This window comes from Rousettus aegyptiacus, unplaced genomic scaffold, assembly GCF_014176215.1.
Source record: "Rousettus aegyptiacus isolate mRouAeg1 unplaced genomic scaffold, mRouAeg1.p scaffold_m13_p_9, whole genome shotgun sequence".
Taxonomy (NCBI): domain Eukaryota; kingdom Metazoa; phylum Chordata; class Mammalia; order Chiroptera; family Pteropodidae; genus Rousettus; species Rousettus aegyptiacus.
In genome coordinates this window covers 61,271,778-61,287,891 of record NW_023416312.1, presented here as the reverse complement: position 1 = coordinate 61,287,891, position 16,114 = coordinate 61,271,778, and the positions used below count along the sequence as shown (strand labels likewise).

The following is a 16,114-nucleotide window of genomic DNA, read 5'->3' as shown; positions in this document are numbered from 1 at the left end:
CTAACAAGGTAGAAAGAAATGGAATCAAATATTTAAATTATTAAGTGAAAGGAAATACCAGCCTGCAATAATGTATCCTCATAAGCTCTCCTTTCCATATGAAGGAGAAATTAAGACCTTTCCAGACATACAAAAATTAAGGGAATTCTCCACTATGAGGCCTGCACTACAGGAAATACTGAAAGGGGTTAGTTCACCTAAAACAAAATGATAAAAAATATATGCATAATTAGGAGTAAAGCGGCAATTGGGCGAATAGAAGCAGAGGAATGCAACCCTTACTAAGAACAAAGCATTATAAGCTTAAACAATAAGAAGAGAATTGCTATAGCCAGATAGCAGTGAACGTTCAGCAAAAATAGGGACAAATTGAGATAACAATGACTGAAAGGGGAAGATTCAAAGCTCCAAATGTGCAAAGAGGAAAGGAGATAAGATGCATGCAAAAGAAAGTGTGTGTGTGTGTGTGTGTGTGTGTGCATACCCTTTACATGTTTGTAATGGTAACCACACACCAAAGATTGAGAACTGAAGTATATAACATAAAACAAGAACCAGAGGCAAAACACACAAAAGCCAACCAAAATAAAGAAAACAGAAACACAAGGACAAGGACAAGGAAGCAACGGACACACTGAACTACCCGAAGGCAAAAGATAAAATGGCTATAAGAACACCTCATATTTCAATCATCACTGTAAAAGTAAATGTACTGAACTCACCAATAAAAAGGCACAGAGCTGCAGAATGGACCAAATAACAAAACCCAACCATCTGCTGCCCCCATGAGATACATCTCAGCTCCAAAGACAAATATAGACTCAAAGTGAAAGGGTGGCAAATGATATTTCTAGCAAATGGCATTCAGAGAAAAGGGGGAGTAATAGTACTAATATTGAACGAAATAGATTTCAAAGTAAAAAAGATAAAGAAAGATACTGAGGGACACTACATAATGATAAAGGGAATCATGCACCAAGAAGACATAACACTTATTAATATCTATGCTCCCAATCAGGGAACCCTTAAATATGTAAAGCAATTACTAACAGAACTAAAGGGAGAAACAGACCAAAACACTATCGTAGTAGGGGACCTAAATACCCCACTGTCAGATATGGACAGATCATCCAAACAGAAATTCCATAAAGAAATAACGCCCCTAAATGACACATTAGACCAACTGGACATAATTGACATTGGCAGAGCCTTCCATCCCCAAATAGCTGCTTATACATTCTTCTCTAGTGCACATGGATCATTCTCACGAATCAATCACATACTGGAACACAGAGATAGCCTCGACAAATATCAGAGGATTGAAATCATACCAACCATATTCTCTGATCATAATGCTTTCAAACTAGAGATTGACCGCAAAAAGAAATTAGGGAGAACCACAAATACGTGGATAATAACAACTGCTACTGAAGAATAACTGGGTCAGGGAAGAAATAAAAAGAGAGATCAAGAGATACATAGAAACAAATGATAATGATATACAACATAAGAAAACATTTGGGACACAGCAAAAGCAATCATAGGAGGAAAATTTATATCATTACAGGCCTATCTCCAAAAACGAGAATGAGCCCAAATAAGCAACCTAATGCTTCATCTTAAAAAAAAAAAAACTAAAAAAGGAAGAGCAAATGAGGCCTAAAATCAGCAGGAGGAAAGAAACCTCCAAATTTAAAGCAGAAATAAATGAAATTGAAAAAATAATAGAAAAAATAAATACGACAAGGAGCTGGTTCTTTGAGAAAGTTAGTAAAATTGACAACCCCCTGTCTAGACTCACTTAAGAAAAAAGAGATAGGATAGAAATAAAGAAAATCAGGGATGGAGGAGGGGAAGTTATGACTGACGTCACAGAAATTAAAAGGATCATGCAAGAATACTATGAAAAAGTATATAACGCCGAATTTAATAGCCTAGAAGAAATGGACCTGTACATAGAAAAATATAATCTTCCTAGACTGAATCAAGAAGAAATGGAAAATCTAAATAGATTGATCAGCAGTATGGAACCTAAAACAATCATCAAAAACCTACCAAAAATTCAAAGTCCAGGACAAGATGGCTTTGCCTGTGAATTCTACCAAACATTCAAAAAAGATTTGAATAGTACCTATTCTCCTCAAACTCTCCCGAAAAATTGAACAGTAGGCAATACTTCCCAACTCATTTTATGAGGCCAATATCAATCTGATACCAAAACCTGGTAAAGATAACACAAAAACAGAAAACTACAGACACAAGCAAAAATCCTAAATAAGATATTAGTGAAACAAAAACAGCAACATATTAAAAAGATTATATACCACGATCAAGGGGGCCTCATCCCAGGGGGACAGATGGTTTAACATATCCAAACTGATTTATGTGATACACCATATAAACAAATTAAAAAATTAGTATCGTATGATCCTATCAATAGATGCAGAAAAAGCCTTCAACAAGATACAACATGCATTTATGATCGAAACACTTAACAAAGTTGGTATAGAAAGAAAGTACCTTAGCATAATAAAGGCCATATATGAAAAACCCTCAGCTAACATTATACGTAATGGTGAAAAACTAAAAACCTTCCCTCTAACATCAGGAACAAGGAAAGGCTGTCCACTATCGCCACTGTTATTCAATATAACATTGGAGGTCCTCGTAAGTGCAATCAGGCAAGAGAAAGATATAAAAGGCATGCGAGTAGGAAACAAAGACATCAAACTGTCACTATTTTCAGATGACATGATTCTCTATATAGAAAACGCTAAATATCCCACAAGAACACTACTAGAAACAATAAGCAAATAAAGTAAAGTTTCTGGATACTAAATCAACTTTCAAAAATCCTTAGCATTCCTATACTCTAATAATGTCATGTCAGAAAAAGAAGTGGAAAAGTAATTCCTTTTTCAATTGCAACAAAAAGAATGAAATACCTAGGAGTAAATTTAACAAAACATGTGACGGACATATATATTGAAAACTACAAGACCCTATTAAAAGAAATTGAAGAAGATACAAAGAAATGGAACAATATTCTGTGTTCTTGGATTGGAAGAATCAACATAGTTAAAACGACCATATTGCCTAAAGCATCATACAGATTTAATGCAATCCCATCGGCTTTTTTTAAAGAAATAGAACAAAAAATCATCCGATTTGTATGGAAGCACAAAAGACCCCAAATTGCCAAAGCCATCCTGAGAAAAAAGAACGAGGCTGGGGGCATCATTCTGCCCAAGTTCAAGTTATACTACATACTGACAGTAATTAAAACAGCATGGTATTGGCATAAAGACAGACACATGGACCAGTGGAACAGAATCGCGAGTCCGGAAGTAAACCCGTATTTATATGGGAAAATAATTTTCAACAAAAAGCACAAAACATACAGTGGGAAAGGAAAGCCTCTTCAATAAATGGTGCTGGGAAAACTGGAAAGTCACCTGCAAAAGAATGAAACTAGTTTTCTATCACCACACACCAAAATTAACTCAAAATTGATAAAGGACCTGAACATAAGTCGTGAAACAGTAAAATGCATAGAAGAAAACATAGGAACTAAACTTAAGGACCTTGGACATAAAGAGGATTTTATGAATTTGACCTCAAAACAAGGGACGTAAAAGCTAAAATAAATGAATGGGACTCCATCATACTAAAGAGCTTCTGCTCAGCAAAAAAACAAAAACGAAAACAAAAAATGTCAACAAGGTAAAGAGGCAACTATCTGAATGGGAAAATATATTTTCAAGCAACACCTAATGTGAGGGCCTAATATCCAGAATATACACAGAACTCATATGACTCAATTACAACAGAAAAGCAAATGATCCAATCAAAAAATGGAGTAGAGGACCTAAACAGACACTTCTCCCTAGGGGACATACAAATGGCCAACAAATACATGACAAGAAGCTCAAGATTGCTAGATATTAGGAAAATGCAAATCAAAAGCACAATAAGATATATCTCATACCTGTTAGAATAGCTATAAGCAACAGGACAATTAATAACAAATGTTGGAAAGAATGCAGAGAAAAAGGAACCCTCCTACACTGCTGTTGGGACTGCAAATTGGTACAGTCACTATGACAAACAGTATTTAGGTTCCTCAAACAAACTAAGAATTGATCTACCATATGATCCAGCAATCCTTCTACTGGATATTTACCCCAGAGACTTGAAAACCCATATCTGAAAAGATATTTGCACACCAATGTTTATAGCAGCATTATTCACAGTGGCCCGGAGATGGAAGCAACCAAAGTGTCCTACTATAGATGATTGTCTAAAGAAGCTGTGGTACATATATACAATAGAATATCACTTAGCCATAAGAAGAGCTGATATACTGCCATTTGCGACAACCTGTATGGACCTCGAGATAATTATGCTAAGCGAAATAAGCCAGACTGAAAAAGTTGAAAATCACATGATATCACTTATATGTGGGTAATAAGGCAAAAAGCAACAAATGATCAGGACAAAAAAAGACTCATGAATATGGATAATGGACTAGTGGTATCAGATGTTAGGTGGTGGGGGAGAAGGGAAGAGGTAGACAAGGTTAGGGAGGGTCAAATATCGAGGGTTTTGGGGAGGCTGAAGTGGGTAAAGGAGACCAAATATATGGTACCTGAAGGAAACTGGACTCTGGGTGGTAATCACACAATAGATTATACAGATGTGAAATTGTAATATACACCTGAAAATTATATAATTGTATTAACCAATGTTACCCCAATAAATTAAAAAAATAAATAAATAAATGGATACATTTCCAGCAGTTTATTTGGTAATCTGTATAAAACTATAAAATGTAAATACCTTCTATGATATAGCAATTTCACTAAGAATCTATTGTAATAATTAAATGGAAGTGCTAAAAGATATATACATAACAATGTTCATTAGTGTTTTGTTTATAGCAACAAAAATTTGTAAGCAACCTGGCTGTGATAGTGGATTGACTGGTAAATTGGGTTGTGTCAATTTATCCAATTACTATGTACACATTAAAAATAACATAGACCTACATTTATTGATATGGAAAGGTTCATATACAATTTAATGGAAATGGTAGTTTACAAAGCAGCATAATTTAATTTATGTATACTTCTATGTATTTCTATACATCTGTATGTGAACATAAGTCGTTTATAAATGTATAGAAAATTATTCACCAGAACGTTAATAATAAGTGGAGTGCTTTGGATTTCCTGTTTTAAAAAAAAAATGTGCTTTTAATTATTGTTTGTAATTTCAGGGAGGTTGATGAAAACATATAATGCATGTAAGATGCTTATTTCAGTACATAATACTGAAACGCTTACTGCATGGTGTTAGTTATTATGCTTATATCATTTATAAGATAAGTTAGTCAATGTTAAATGCAAATTTCAGCAGAATTGAAGTTTTAAATGTAAAAATGAAAGCCTCTTCAATAAATGGTGCTGGGAAACTGGAAAGTCACCTGCAAAAGAATGTAACTAGTTTTCTATCACCACACACCAAAATTAACTCAAAATTGATAAAGGACCTGAACATAAGACCTGAAACAATAAAATGCATAGAAGCAGCATAGGAAATAAACTTAAGGACATTGGACTTAAAGAGGATTTTATGAATTTGACCTCAAAAGCAAGGGAAGTAAAAGCTAAAATAAATGAATGGAACTACGTCAAACTAAAAAGCTTGTAGTAAGAAAGGAATTCATCAAGAAGGTAAAAAAATGCAAATGGGACAAAATATTTTCAAGCAACACCTAATGTGAGGGCCTAATATCCAGAATATACAAAGAACTCATATGACTCAATAACAGCAAAAAAGCAAATGATCTAATCATAAATTGGGCAGAGGACCAGAACAGACACTTCTTCCTAGAGGACATACAAGTGGCCAGCAAATATTTGAAAAGATGTTCCGCATCATAAGCTATTAGGGAATTGCAAATGAAAACCACAATGAATTACCATCTCTTACCTGTTAGAATAGCTATAATCAACAAGACAGTTAATAACAAATGCTTTAGAGGATGGGGAGAATAAGGAATGCTCATACATTGCTCGTGGGACTGCAAATTGGTACACCTACTATGGAAAACAGTATGAAGTGTCCTCAAAAAATTAAGAATGGATCTACCATATGATCCAGCAATCCCTCTACTGGGTATTTACCCCAAAGACTTGAAAACCCATCTCCAAAAATATATTTGCATACCAATGTTCATAGGAGCACTATTCACAGTGGCCAGGACATGGAAGCATCCAAAGTGTCCTACGATAGATGACTGGCTAAAGAAGCTGTGGTACATATGTACAATGGAATATTACTCAGCCATAAGGAGAGATGAAATACTGCCACTTGCAACAACATGGATGGACCTCAAAATAGTAACGCTAAGCCAAATAACCTAGACAGAAAAAGTTAAAAATCACATAATATCAATTATATGTGTAATATATACCTAAGAGCAACAAATGAAGAAGACTAATAAACAGAGGCTCATAGACATGGACTATAGACTAGTCGTTGCCAGAAGGTAGAGTGTGGTGTCGAGTGGGTAGGTAGATGGTTAAAGGGAGTCAAATACAGGGGTAGGTGGAGGGTAAAGTGGATAAATTTTATCAAATATATGTTAGGTGAAGGATATTGGACTTTGAGTAGTAAACACACAATAGAATATACAGATGTCAAATTAATATAAATCTGCCTGAAAATTATATAATTGTATTAATCAATGTTACCCCAATAAATTTAATTTAAAATAAGTATTTTCAACCACTTTAACTTATTACTTAATTCAATAAATAACTATTAAGCATCAAAAATAAATAAATAATTTAACTTATTAATTAATTAATTAGTAGTGAGTGTAGATGTAGGTTATTACATTTCCCCTGCAGTCACTAACCTTGTTGTCCTAACTGTATTTATTGAAAAACCCATCCTTTCCCCTAACCAATGGATTTGAAATGCCTTTTTATCACATCTTAAAATTCATAGTGTACTTGGCTTTATTTCTTTGGACTCTGCTCTGTTACATTGATCTGTCCATTCCTGCACATGTACCACAGTATTTAATTATTGTAATTTTTAGTATAATTTATATGTAGAAGGGCAACTTCCTTATGATTCTTCAGAATTTCTTCTGGTATTTATGTTGATGTTTTATGTGATGTAAATACCTCATTTTCTCTCAAATCAAGTCAAAATGATTTCTATATTCTTACTGACGTATGTTCTGAGAGGGAGGGAAAGTGGCAGCAGTATGGCATTGGAGACTTTGAATAACTGCATAAACCTATAAAAGCAGTTGCCTTTGTGAACATGTTTCTAGGTGAAAATAAATGTAGAGAACCATTGTTGCATAACATGGCTGTCCAATAAAACTTTCTATAGTTATAAAAATATTTATAGCTGCGCTTTGCAATATGGTACTCATTAGCCATGTGTGGCTATTGAGCCCTTGAAATGTGGCTAGTGCAACTGTAGAACTGAATTTTAAGTATTACATAATTATGTTCAATTTAAATTTATACAACCATATGTTTATTGGACAGAACACTTGTAGAGCATAACTATTTAAAAATCGCTGTCTCATTATACTTCTGCATAGCATTATTGGTTGATCATAGATTTGGCAATTTCCATTTTCTCAGAAACTTTCATTTAGATAGGGGCTTTCAGTACAATGCTAAGATTAATCCTGAGATTTCAATGGCAACTCACTTAAGAAAATATGTAATAGATGCCCACCGTCTGCTTAGGAGAGAGATAAGACAGCCTTCGAAAAGTTTAAACTTTTGTAGGAGAGATAAAGTGATAAAGAAATAATTATAGTTTCAGAACAATGTAAGTAACATAAAAGAGGAATCAACAAACTGTCATGAGAGTTCCAAAAAGGGAGAAATTCTTTTGGCTATGGAGCATGAGATAGATATTAGGAAGGGCTGCATGGAAGAGGTGGTACTTAAGTTACTTCTTGTATATGGTTCATTCTCAATAGGCAGAGAAGTAGAGATGTAAGAGGGAAGAGGAAGATACTTCAGGTTAAAATAATGGTATAAGCAAACATACAAAGGATGCATAACGAAGGTTATATTGGACAATGGTGAGTGGTCTGGTCCAACTAGATCATCATATGAGCAGGGAGATAGTTAAAAATAAGGCTGACTAGGTAGGCTGAGGCTAAATTTCAAAGGGACTCAGATTTCTGTCTAAAGAATCTTGTTTTGACTTTATAGCTAGTGGGGAGAGAATAAAGTCACTTTAGACTAGTGTCATCTGAGCTCAAGACCTCAGAATAACAATAAAGTTGTGTAATCAATAAAATAAAGTAGCCCAACTTACTTTTATTACCTTGGGGAAATCACTTAAATATTTGGATTTTTGGTTTCCAGCATATGTAATTAGGAGAGATAATTAGGAAAGATCACCCACCTCACAAAATTATTCTGAACATTAAGATAAAGAAAGGGGGAAAGCACTTACTAAAGTATAAAACAAGCATAATGTATATGTCAAAATTTCATAACAAAGTGCAGTGATTTAGATGTGTCCTAGACGTGTGGCATATACCCAAGTAAGTCAGGAAAAAGCAACCTATTTAGGAATAGTAATAGACTATAAAAAAGAAGACTCTAAAACACAGCCATAATGATAATTTTTAAAAGGCACAATATCAGCATGCAAACTAGTAGAAAACAACACCTCATTTATGTTCCTGGATGTTTGAAGGATGATAGAATTTCTGGGTTAGTAGTAACAAAAGTCATTTAGTCCAATCTCCCAAATTCAATGTGTGAACTCCCACCAAATGTTTGGCCAGGCTATGTGGATACCTGGAGTGGTAGAGAACTTCCTAAGTATATGATGCAACCTATTTAATGTATTGGCCAACTTTAATTGTTAGAAATTCTTTCAGATCCAATAGCAATCCATATCACTTAATATGCATTCACTACGTATCCAACACTTTTAAGTAATAAACTAAATGAGCTTCAGGAAGATTTGTCCTAATAGGTAGGGTATATTGAATCAGAGAGCAGACAAAAGATGACAAGAAGAGGATTTCGTAGCAGTCCAGGCCAAGAATCAAGAGGACCTAAAAAAATAATGCAGAGGACTTGAGAGGGAGTGGTGATAGTAGGGATGCAAAGGAGAGAATTTATCCCAGAAACAAAACTTAGGACATTTTATAAAAGACAGGATGCATAAGGCAGGAATGGATGAGGCATGCAGGAGTCACAGATGAATGAGACTGTGGAGTGGGAGGGTGTCAAATTAGTATTCGAATACAGTTTACATGCCAAGAAAACACCAAGATAGAGGACTTAAATAAGGTAAAAAAACATTTTGGAACTCAGGAGGGAAGGCAAGGTACAGCTACGTGAAGAGGTGAGATTTAAGGCCAAACAAAATAAAGCAAGCAAGAAGGATAAAGCCAGGCTTCTTGACACAAAGAATATGTATTTTTAAGTTATTTGATCAAAGATTTGGAGCTGTGACTATGGCCAGGGAAGCAAGAGAGAAACTGGCTCACAATGAATTCATGCTAGTGCCTCTGATCTCACCGGGAGCCAGCTCAAAGTGACCCAACCCAGAGTTTGAATTTGTGGTGATTTTGGCCAAATGGACCCATGCAGTCCATCTTTCATTGGGCCTTATATTGACCAGGCATGTTTTACTTCAGAAAATCCCTTGGCACTGAGAGCTTGAAGTCTAAACTTAATAAGAGGCGTATTTTCAAGTCTTAGCTCAGGATAATTAAGGCATACATTGCACATTCAACATTTATCTTTCTCCACCTGGCTGGCTCTGATCATGATTTCCTGATGTAGGCTCAAGAGACAAGCCTCAGGGTTTAAGGGATGAAGTCTGCTGGCTACAGCTAGAAACTAGCCATGAAAAGCCCTGTTAGCCCACACCTTAAGGTTTGCTAATGATTTTTTCTTAGTTTTATATCTTACTACAAAAGAGTTTATTTTTTAAAAAATTTCTTCCACTTGGTTACAGTCAATTTTAATGAAGGAGCTTACAGAACTTTTCAAGTGAAGAAGACAGCATGTGCATTCTTCTATCAGTCCTGGCTGCAATCAGTACTGTCATAGTTAGGAAAATATCCAAGGCAGAACATATATGTTTCTCCTTTAAGTTTCATCAGACTATAACAAGCTGTTATAGAATCTACTCAGGCCACCAAACTGCACACAGTGAAGACTTCATCTAAAGAACAGATGTAAACACATAATTCTGTTTTACCAAAGTATATGACCATTTCAACCACATTTTAATTCATTTTGCTTTTCCAGCCTTTCTCCTTCGTAAGTAGCAAATGTTTTTCCTTGAGCCACTTTAATTAACTATACAAACCAACATATTTAATAAAGTGAAGATTATTGTTTTAAATAAATTAGAATAATCACTTCATAATTCATCTCTTTTATAAAGTTAGACTCTTTAGAATATGTCTTCTTAAAACTAAATAAATAATACTTCAATGGTTTTGTATCTGTGGAGACATAACAGGTGGGTAATTTGAGCTATTCCCCAGGTAGCCTCACGATCAGTTCACCCTGGCAAGTAGCATATGCTTGTAGGGACTCTATCACCATATTGGTAAACAAGAAAGTTCTACTTGGAGAATTTTGTCTCAGGAAATGAATGGGTAAATCAAGACTCAGACTTGATTTTACCTGTAAAAGCCAAAGTACAGGGATTCCTCAATATCTCTCATGTTTGACAAGTGCCTTTAGCCTCTGCATAGAGAAGTCTCAGTAGTAGGAGCCTCTTAGAAATTGAAAATGGCCTGATTACTCACCTGAGTTGAGACCACTTAGAAATCAGTGAGGGCAGCAGAGGCCATAGCACAAAGCCTGCTTAAACTCTTAAACCTACTGCGCTGAAGGCCTGTTCTTGGCCTATCTGGCAAAATCAGAAGCAGCCATGGCTTTCAGTTACACAGGCAGTTTTGGTTGCTGCTTGTCCCTTCTTTTGACCAGCTGGGGCTAGGGTGGGCAAACTGGGAGCCTTTTGTGCTACACAGCCTTTCACTCACACATAAATATTTTTTATTTAAAACATCTGCCTCCACTGCAGGCACTATCCAGCCAAAGGCAGCCACAAATTGCCACAAATTGAAGATCTCACATGGTGAGCAGGAGGCTTAGATTTGGAGCCACCACATTTGGTCCAGCCACAAAGCTGTCAGATGGTAGTGGCCCTATAGCTGGGGTTGCTAGACAAAGGAAGAATAGAAAGGATGAAATGGGTACAGGTAGGCACTTCTCCCTGAAGCCTGTACTTAGGTCTACCTGGAAATTTCACTCTCTCTAGGCCCCAGGATAGTTGCCGAATTCCTGTGTGGGGAAGCATGGAGCACTGAGAAATATGCTCTGAATGACAAGAGCTGCAGAAGCCAAAGTGCTTGTGACCCTGTTGGCAAAGAGCCCAGGAGCACTGCACTGAGCACAACTGCTCTTAGCACCTCAGGGAGAGCCCATGAAGGGGATGGATGTGAGTGGGCGTAGGGGTTCTGGGTTGTCAATGGGAAAATGGTCCCCAGTCCCCCAACAACTGTCCTGGACACTTAAGTCCTCCCTTCCCAAGTCCCCTGCATCTGAGGGAGCCTTCTTAAGCAGTACTCACCTGCTGAACTTACAATACCTAAGGAGTGTGTCTTTTCTTCCCCCCTTCTTTCCTTGTTTGGGGTCTGATCCCCCACCCTTTTACCACGTGTTTAATAATATATGATTTGGCTCACTGAGCCAGGAAAAGAGAGAAGGATTTTTTTTCTTGGACGTCTACAGACGGTGAGATTGAACGTAATGATAGAGGCTAGTTATTCCTGAATAGATACCACCATCACCACCAAAACAAAACAAAACAAAACAAAAAATTCCCGCAGTAGGCTCTGGAGTAGCTTTCAGTCGAGAAGTACTTTTCCAGTACTTCAGCCCAGCCACAACTTCTGTGGGTAACCTGGAGGAAACTTTAAATACCTGTTTGTTAATGTCTCTCCACAAAATCCCTGGGTCACAGAGATGGGGGGAGGGGTTGCAGGAACTAGGAGAAACCCCTGGAATAGAGAATTATTGTAACACACTCTTCCTCTGCCAGGACTCTTTGCCAAAGCATTTTTCTTAAATGTCTGATAGTGACAAATCAAGCTAGTTGTTCCAATCCCAGGCGCAGAGGTGCGAGGTGGGTCACACGCCCTGGCTTTCCCTCTCTGGGGTTCCTTAAGGAGTCTGAAGTGTAACCTTGAGCAATGGTTCAGAAAGGGTCACTCAACTCAACTCGAGAAACCGGCTCAAAGGGCAGTAGGGATTCCTGTGCAGAGGAATCCCAGGGTCTGCGCTCAGGTCCCTTCAGGATCTCAGGGAAGGTGGGCAGATATGGCTTCAGATGACCAGAGCTAATCTCTTGTCTGGCGCTTGCTGGGAATCCCCAGGAGGAGCACATTGCTGGGGACCCTCTCGCTGCTCCACCCAGATGCTGTCTTAAGCCCTATCCCTAGGCCAGTTGTTCTCCTGGCTGTGGGCAAAACTGGGGACAGAGTCAGAGGGGAAAACCCAGTGGGAAAAGGTGCCTTCCAGGTTAAGAGCCCACTCACCAGCCGCAGTAACCACAAAGATCCTGCAGCGGGAATACAATACATGGGCTGGTGGTCACCTGGCAGGCTGCGTGCGCTCCTCCTTCCCGTCAAGGAGCCCCTGGCCTTGGAAGCTCTGGTCCCTAAACTTTTTGGGAGGGCTGAAGGGAGAGAAAGAAAACTGGCAAGCATTTCCAGCATCGGGGGCCAGGACTTCAGCAGGTGTAGAGCCCCAGTTGACTGCAGCCGGCCTGCTTCCGGCTGTCACCTGAGAGCCTAGCGCGTTCTCCCCTGGCCCTTTCCAGCCTACAGTCGGGTTCTGCAAGCGGGCATTACCTGAGTCTTGCAAAGCAGCTGGTGGTGTCCAGTAGGGCTTAAGCTTGCAGTACCATGTCTGAGGCGCTGGGCTGCGTGGTCCAGGGTGAGATGGCGAACCGGGTTCCAGAGAGCTGGGCTCGAGCTTCCCGGGCAACCACAGAGGCTGCCCAAAGGCCAGCAGAGCTGGAGGAGGCGTGGGGAAGGACAGAGCAACCGCCAGGGCAGCCCCGCCGGTTTTCTCCACGCCCTATCCTAGCCCAAAAGGATGCTAGGAAACTTCTTCCTGCCCAGGGAAGATCTCTAGAGTTCAGCAGAGCTCCAGTGGATTTTAGGGGGAGCTGTACAGGCAGAGCTTAAAGAAGGTTCCTAAATCTCTTGAGCTCTCCTCTTTGCTCCGTGACCAGACTCTCCTAAGTCGCCTGCCTTCCAGCCTCTTCGCGACTTTACTTCAGAGAAGCCTTGCTCCAGCCGCTCCTTGTCTCGGCCAAATTGCTCACCGCGGGACGCAGGCAACTCAGTCTGTGGCCCTCACGTCCCTCTTGGGGTATGCACGCCCTAGAAGGCAGCAACCCTCTCGCCCTGATGGCACCATAGGCGGCTATTGCGAACTCTTCCTGCCCGCCTCTCTGCCGCCTGTTTACTGCTCCAGCCTTTACCGGGAGCCCTCTCCAGCCAGTATGCAAAAGCTTAAACGTCCCCTTTGCTCTGAAGAGGGAGCGGCGCCCGGGACGTAGGCTCAAGGCAAGCCTCACAGCCTGCCACCGCTGCTGCCGCCTCCAAAATATACCTAGAGTAGGGGTAAGAGGGTAGTGGAAATAGCCTACAGCTTCGTCTCCGTTGCTTACAGTTTGGTGCCTCTGGGCTGAATGATTGCACCGGGGAGGAGGTGGGGGATCAGAGAGAACTGTTCTGGAACGTCACGAAAAAGGGTCGCTGCTGCTCCTCCTCCTTCTCTTCTACACCCCCTTTGGATTTGGGAGTGAGGGGAGGGAGAGTGGGAAAGGCTGCCAACCCTGAGTCCCCCATCCCGTTTTTTTTTTTTGTTTCTGTTTTTGTTTTGTTTTGTTTTGTTTTAGTAAGTGCTTCCCTCTTACCTTCACGGGGAAAAGGAAAGTGCGTCCCGGGAGCGCCGTCTAGCGTCGGTACCAAAGTAGGCCGGCATACATGGTTGGGACGAGCGCTGAACTGAGTTGAGTGCAGAAACGGAAAGCCACTAAACAAAGTTTTTCAGCTAACCTGGTCCTCAATTCCACCTATTGAACAGGTATCGTAGTTCAGCCAAGAGTTCACCTGATTGGATTCCCCCCAGGCCAGAACATAATGCTATTAAAACGCAGGCCACTAGCTTCCTAGTACCAGAAAGCTCCTGTTTACCACCTATCCCACGTTAGAGATCCTTACGTCTCGGTTCTCCAGCCTTACCAATCATACGATGGGCAAGGAGGGTCCTAGGGTCTCACTATGGGCTCGGAGATGGAGCCCAGGCCACAAACCCAGGCAAAGACCCCAGTCCAAAAGTGTCGATGCTCTGCGCCTGAGGCTCGCCAGCGATGCTCATTACCTACCACCTGCTCCCCAAGGTCACGCAGCTTGAGAGCTCCTCTCTTTAAGAGTGCTAGGGGAAGAGAGACTAAGACTCAGGAACCCACAGGGTCTGGGGTGCAGAGGATGACGAGTCCCATTTCCACACCATGTATCTCCCAGAGCATCCCGTTTGGCTCACAGACACCTTGCTGATTAACACACTTAACAGGATTGCTCTTTTAACGGGTCACCCGAGCGCTTTGCTCCAGAATTTGCTGCTGCGCTGGGCTCCGATTAATATGTCTTTCCCTGAGCTTTCTCCTTTCTCCAGCTGTCCTCCAGAGAGGCTGCTTCATTTCTCTGTATAAGCTACAGAGAGCAAGAGTGGGGGGGGGAGAGAGAGAGAGAGAGAGAGAGAGAGAGAGAGAGAGAGAGAGAGAGAGAGGTGAGAAAGGCGTGGGGGTAGGGAGGAGGGACAGAGACCGAGATAGAGCAACTGTGCGTTGTGCAGCGCAGACACTACTTCCCTTCTGCTTCCTTGGTCACTTAACCTCGATCCACATATTTAACTTTTAAGGCCTGAGCTTGAGCACAATTAAAGTCACTATCCCTCACTGACCTCTCATGCCAACTTTATGCATTCTTTCTGTGAACCATCTCACCTATCAAATTCCACGAATCCCTACCCTGGAAAATGCCTTATGCAATTGAGGTTATGTCAGAGACTCTAGAGAGGTCCAATGTAAAAGAAAATGTCCTCTAGGCAGGAACCAATATTAAGTTACCCTCCCAAGTTTTTGTTGTTTATATTCAAGGGAGCCAGAGTGGGGGCGGGGATGGAATGTATTTTTGAAACAGGGAAGATATCCTACAGTTTCTGCTTGTTTTGTAACAGCTCTTCTTTTCGGGTAAAAGGTCATTCTTCCAAAAGAGACTAGACAGTCAAGTCTCTCTTCATCTTTGCTATAGAGCTCATGTAAATTTTCTTCTGCCTGTGAGCTTGCCTTACATAGCTGTCATCATTTCCAACCTATCCAGCCCAACCCAGATTAACAGTTACTAGCACTTAATGTCATGTGCTTCCGATCAGGCCAGGACTGCAGCAACACAATATAAAGAAGAACACCACCTCCTCACTTCTCACTTTCCTGCTTGGGTGCCTGTCACCTACAATCTAGCCTTTAGCATAATGGCAAGCCCTCAAGCCCTGAGCCTGAGCTAAACAGCTGTGTTGTCATGGGAGAGGCCGTTTGGTCAAACCACTAGGCTCCTCACTTACATTAGGGTATTGAGCCAGCAGTCAGGGTGAACAGAGCTCATTTGAGGATAACAGCCAATAATATCCCTAGGCAAATCATCAAGTAAACACATTAAAAACAAAATATAACCCCCCAAAAATTCTGTCTTGTTGATTCCTGTTTTTTTCATTTCTGGATACCCAATTTGACCCAACTTTACTCTAACATCTAGAGCTTTTATGTATTCACCTTCCATTTTATGCACCTTCCATTCCATCAAAATTTACTCTCCTGTGTACCTACCATTCTTTCAGTACTCTCTCTGCTGATGGCAGTGGTTGGTGTTCTGGTTTGATTAATGCCTGACAAGTTTGGCTAACCTCACTCTCTTGGGTAATATCACCCTTCACCAGAGACTTAAGAAGAC

The 16,114-nt window shown here is 40.1% G+C and overlaps 1 protein-coding gene across 4 annotated transcripts in view; it reads right to left on the bottom strand.

The window, feature by feature from the left end:
• IL1RAPL2 (interleukin 1 receptor accessory protein like 2) overlaps positions 1-13,841 on the bottom strand; it is a 1,139,149-nt gene extending 1,125,308 nt beyond the window's left edge. The window contains exon 1 of one of the 4 annotated variants that reach the window (XM_036226644.1): positions 12,944-13,841. The gene's annotated coding sequence lies outside the window, so the exon portion shown is untranslated. The remainder of the gene's footprint in view (positions 1-12,943) is intronic. The other 3 variants (XM_036226645.1, XM_036226646.1, XM_036226647.1) reach the window with 3 other exon arrangements.
• Between the last annotated feature and the right edge of the window lie 2,273 nt (positions 13,842-16,114).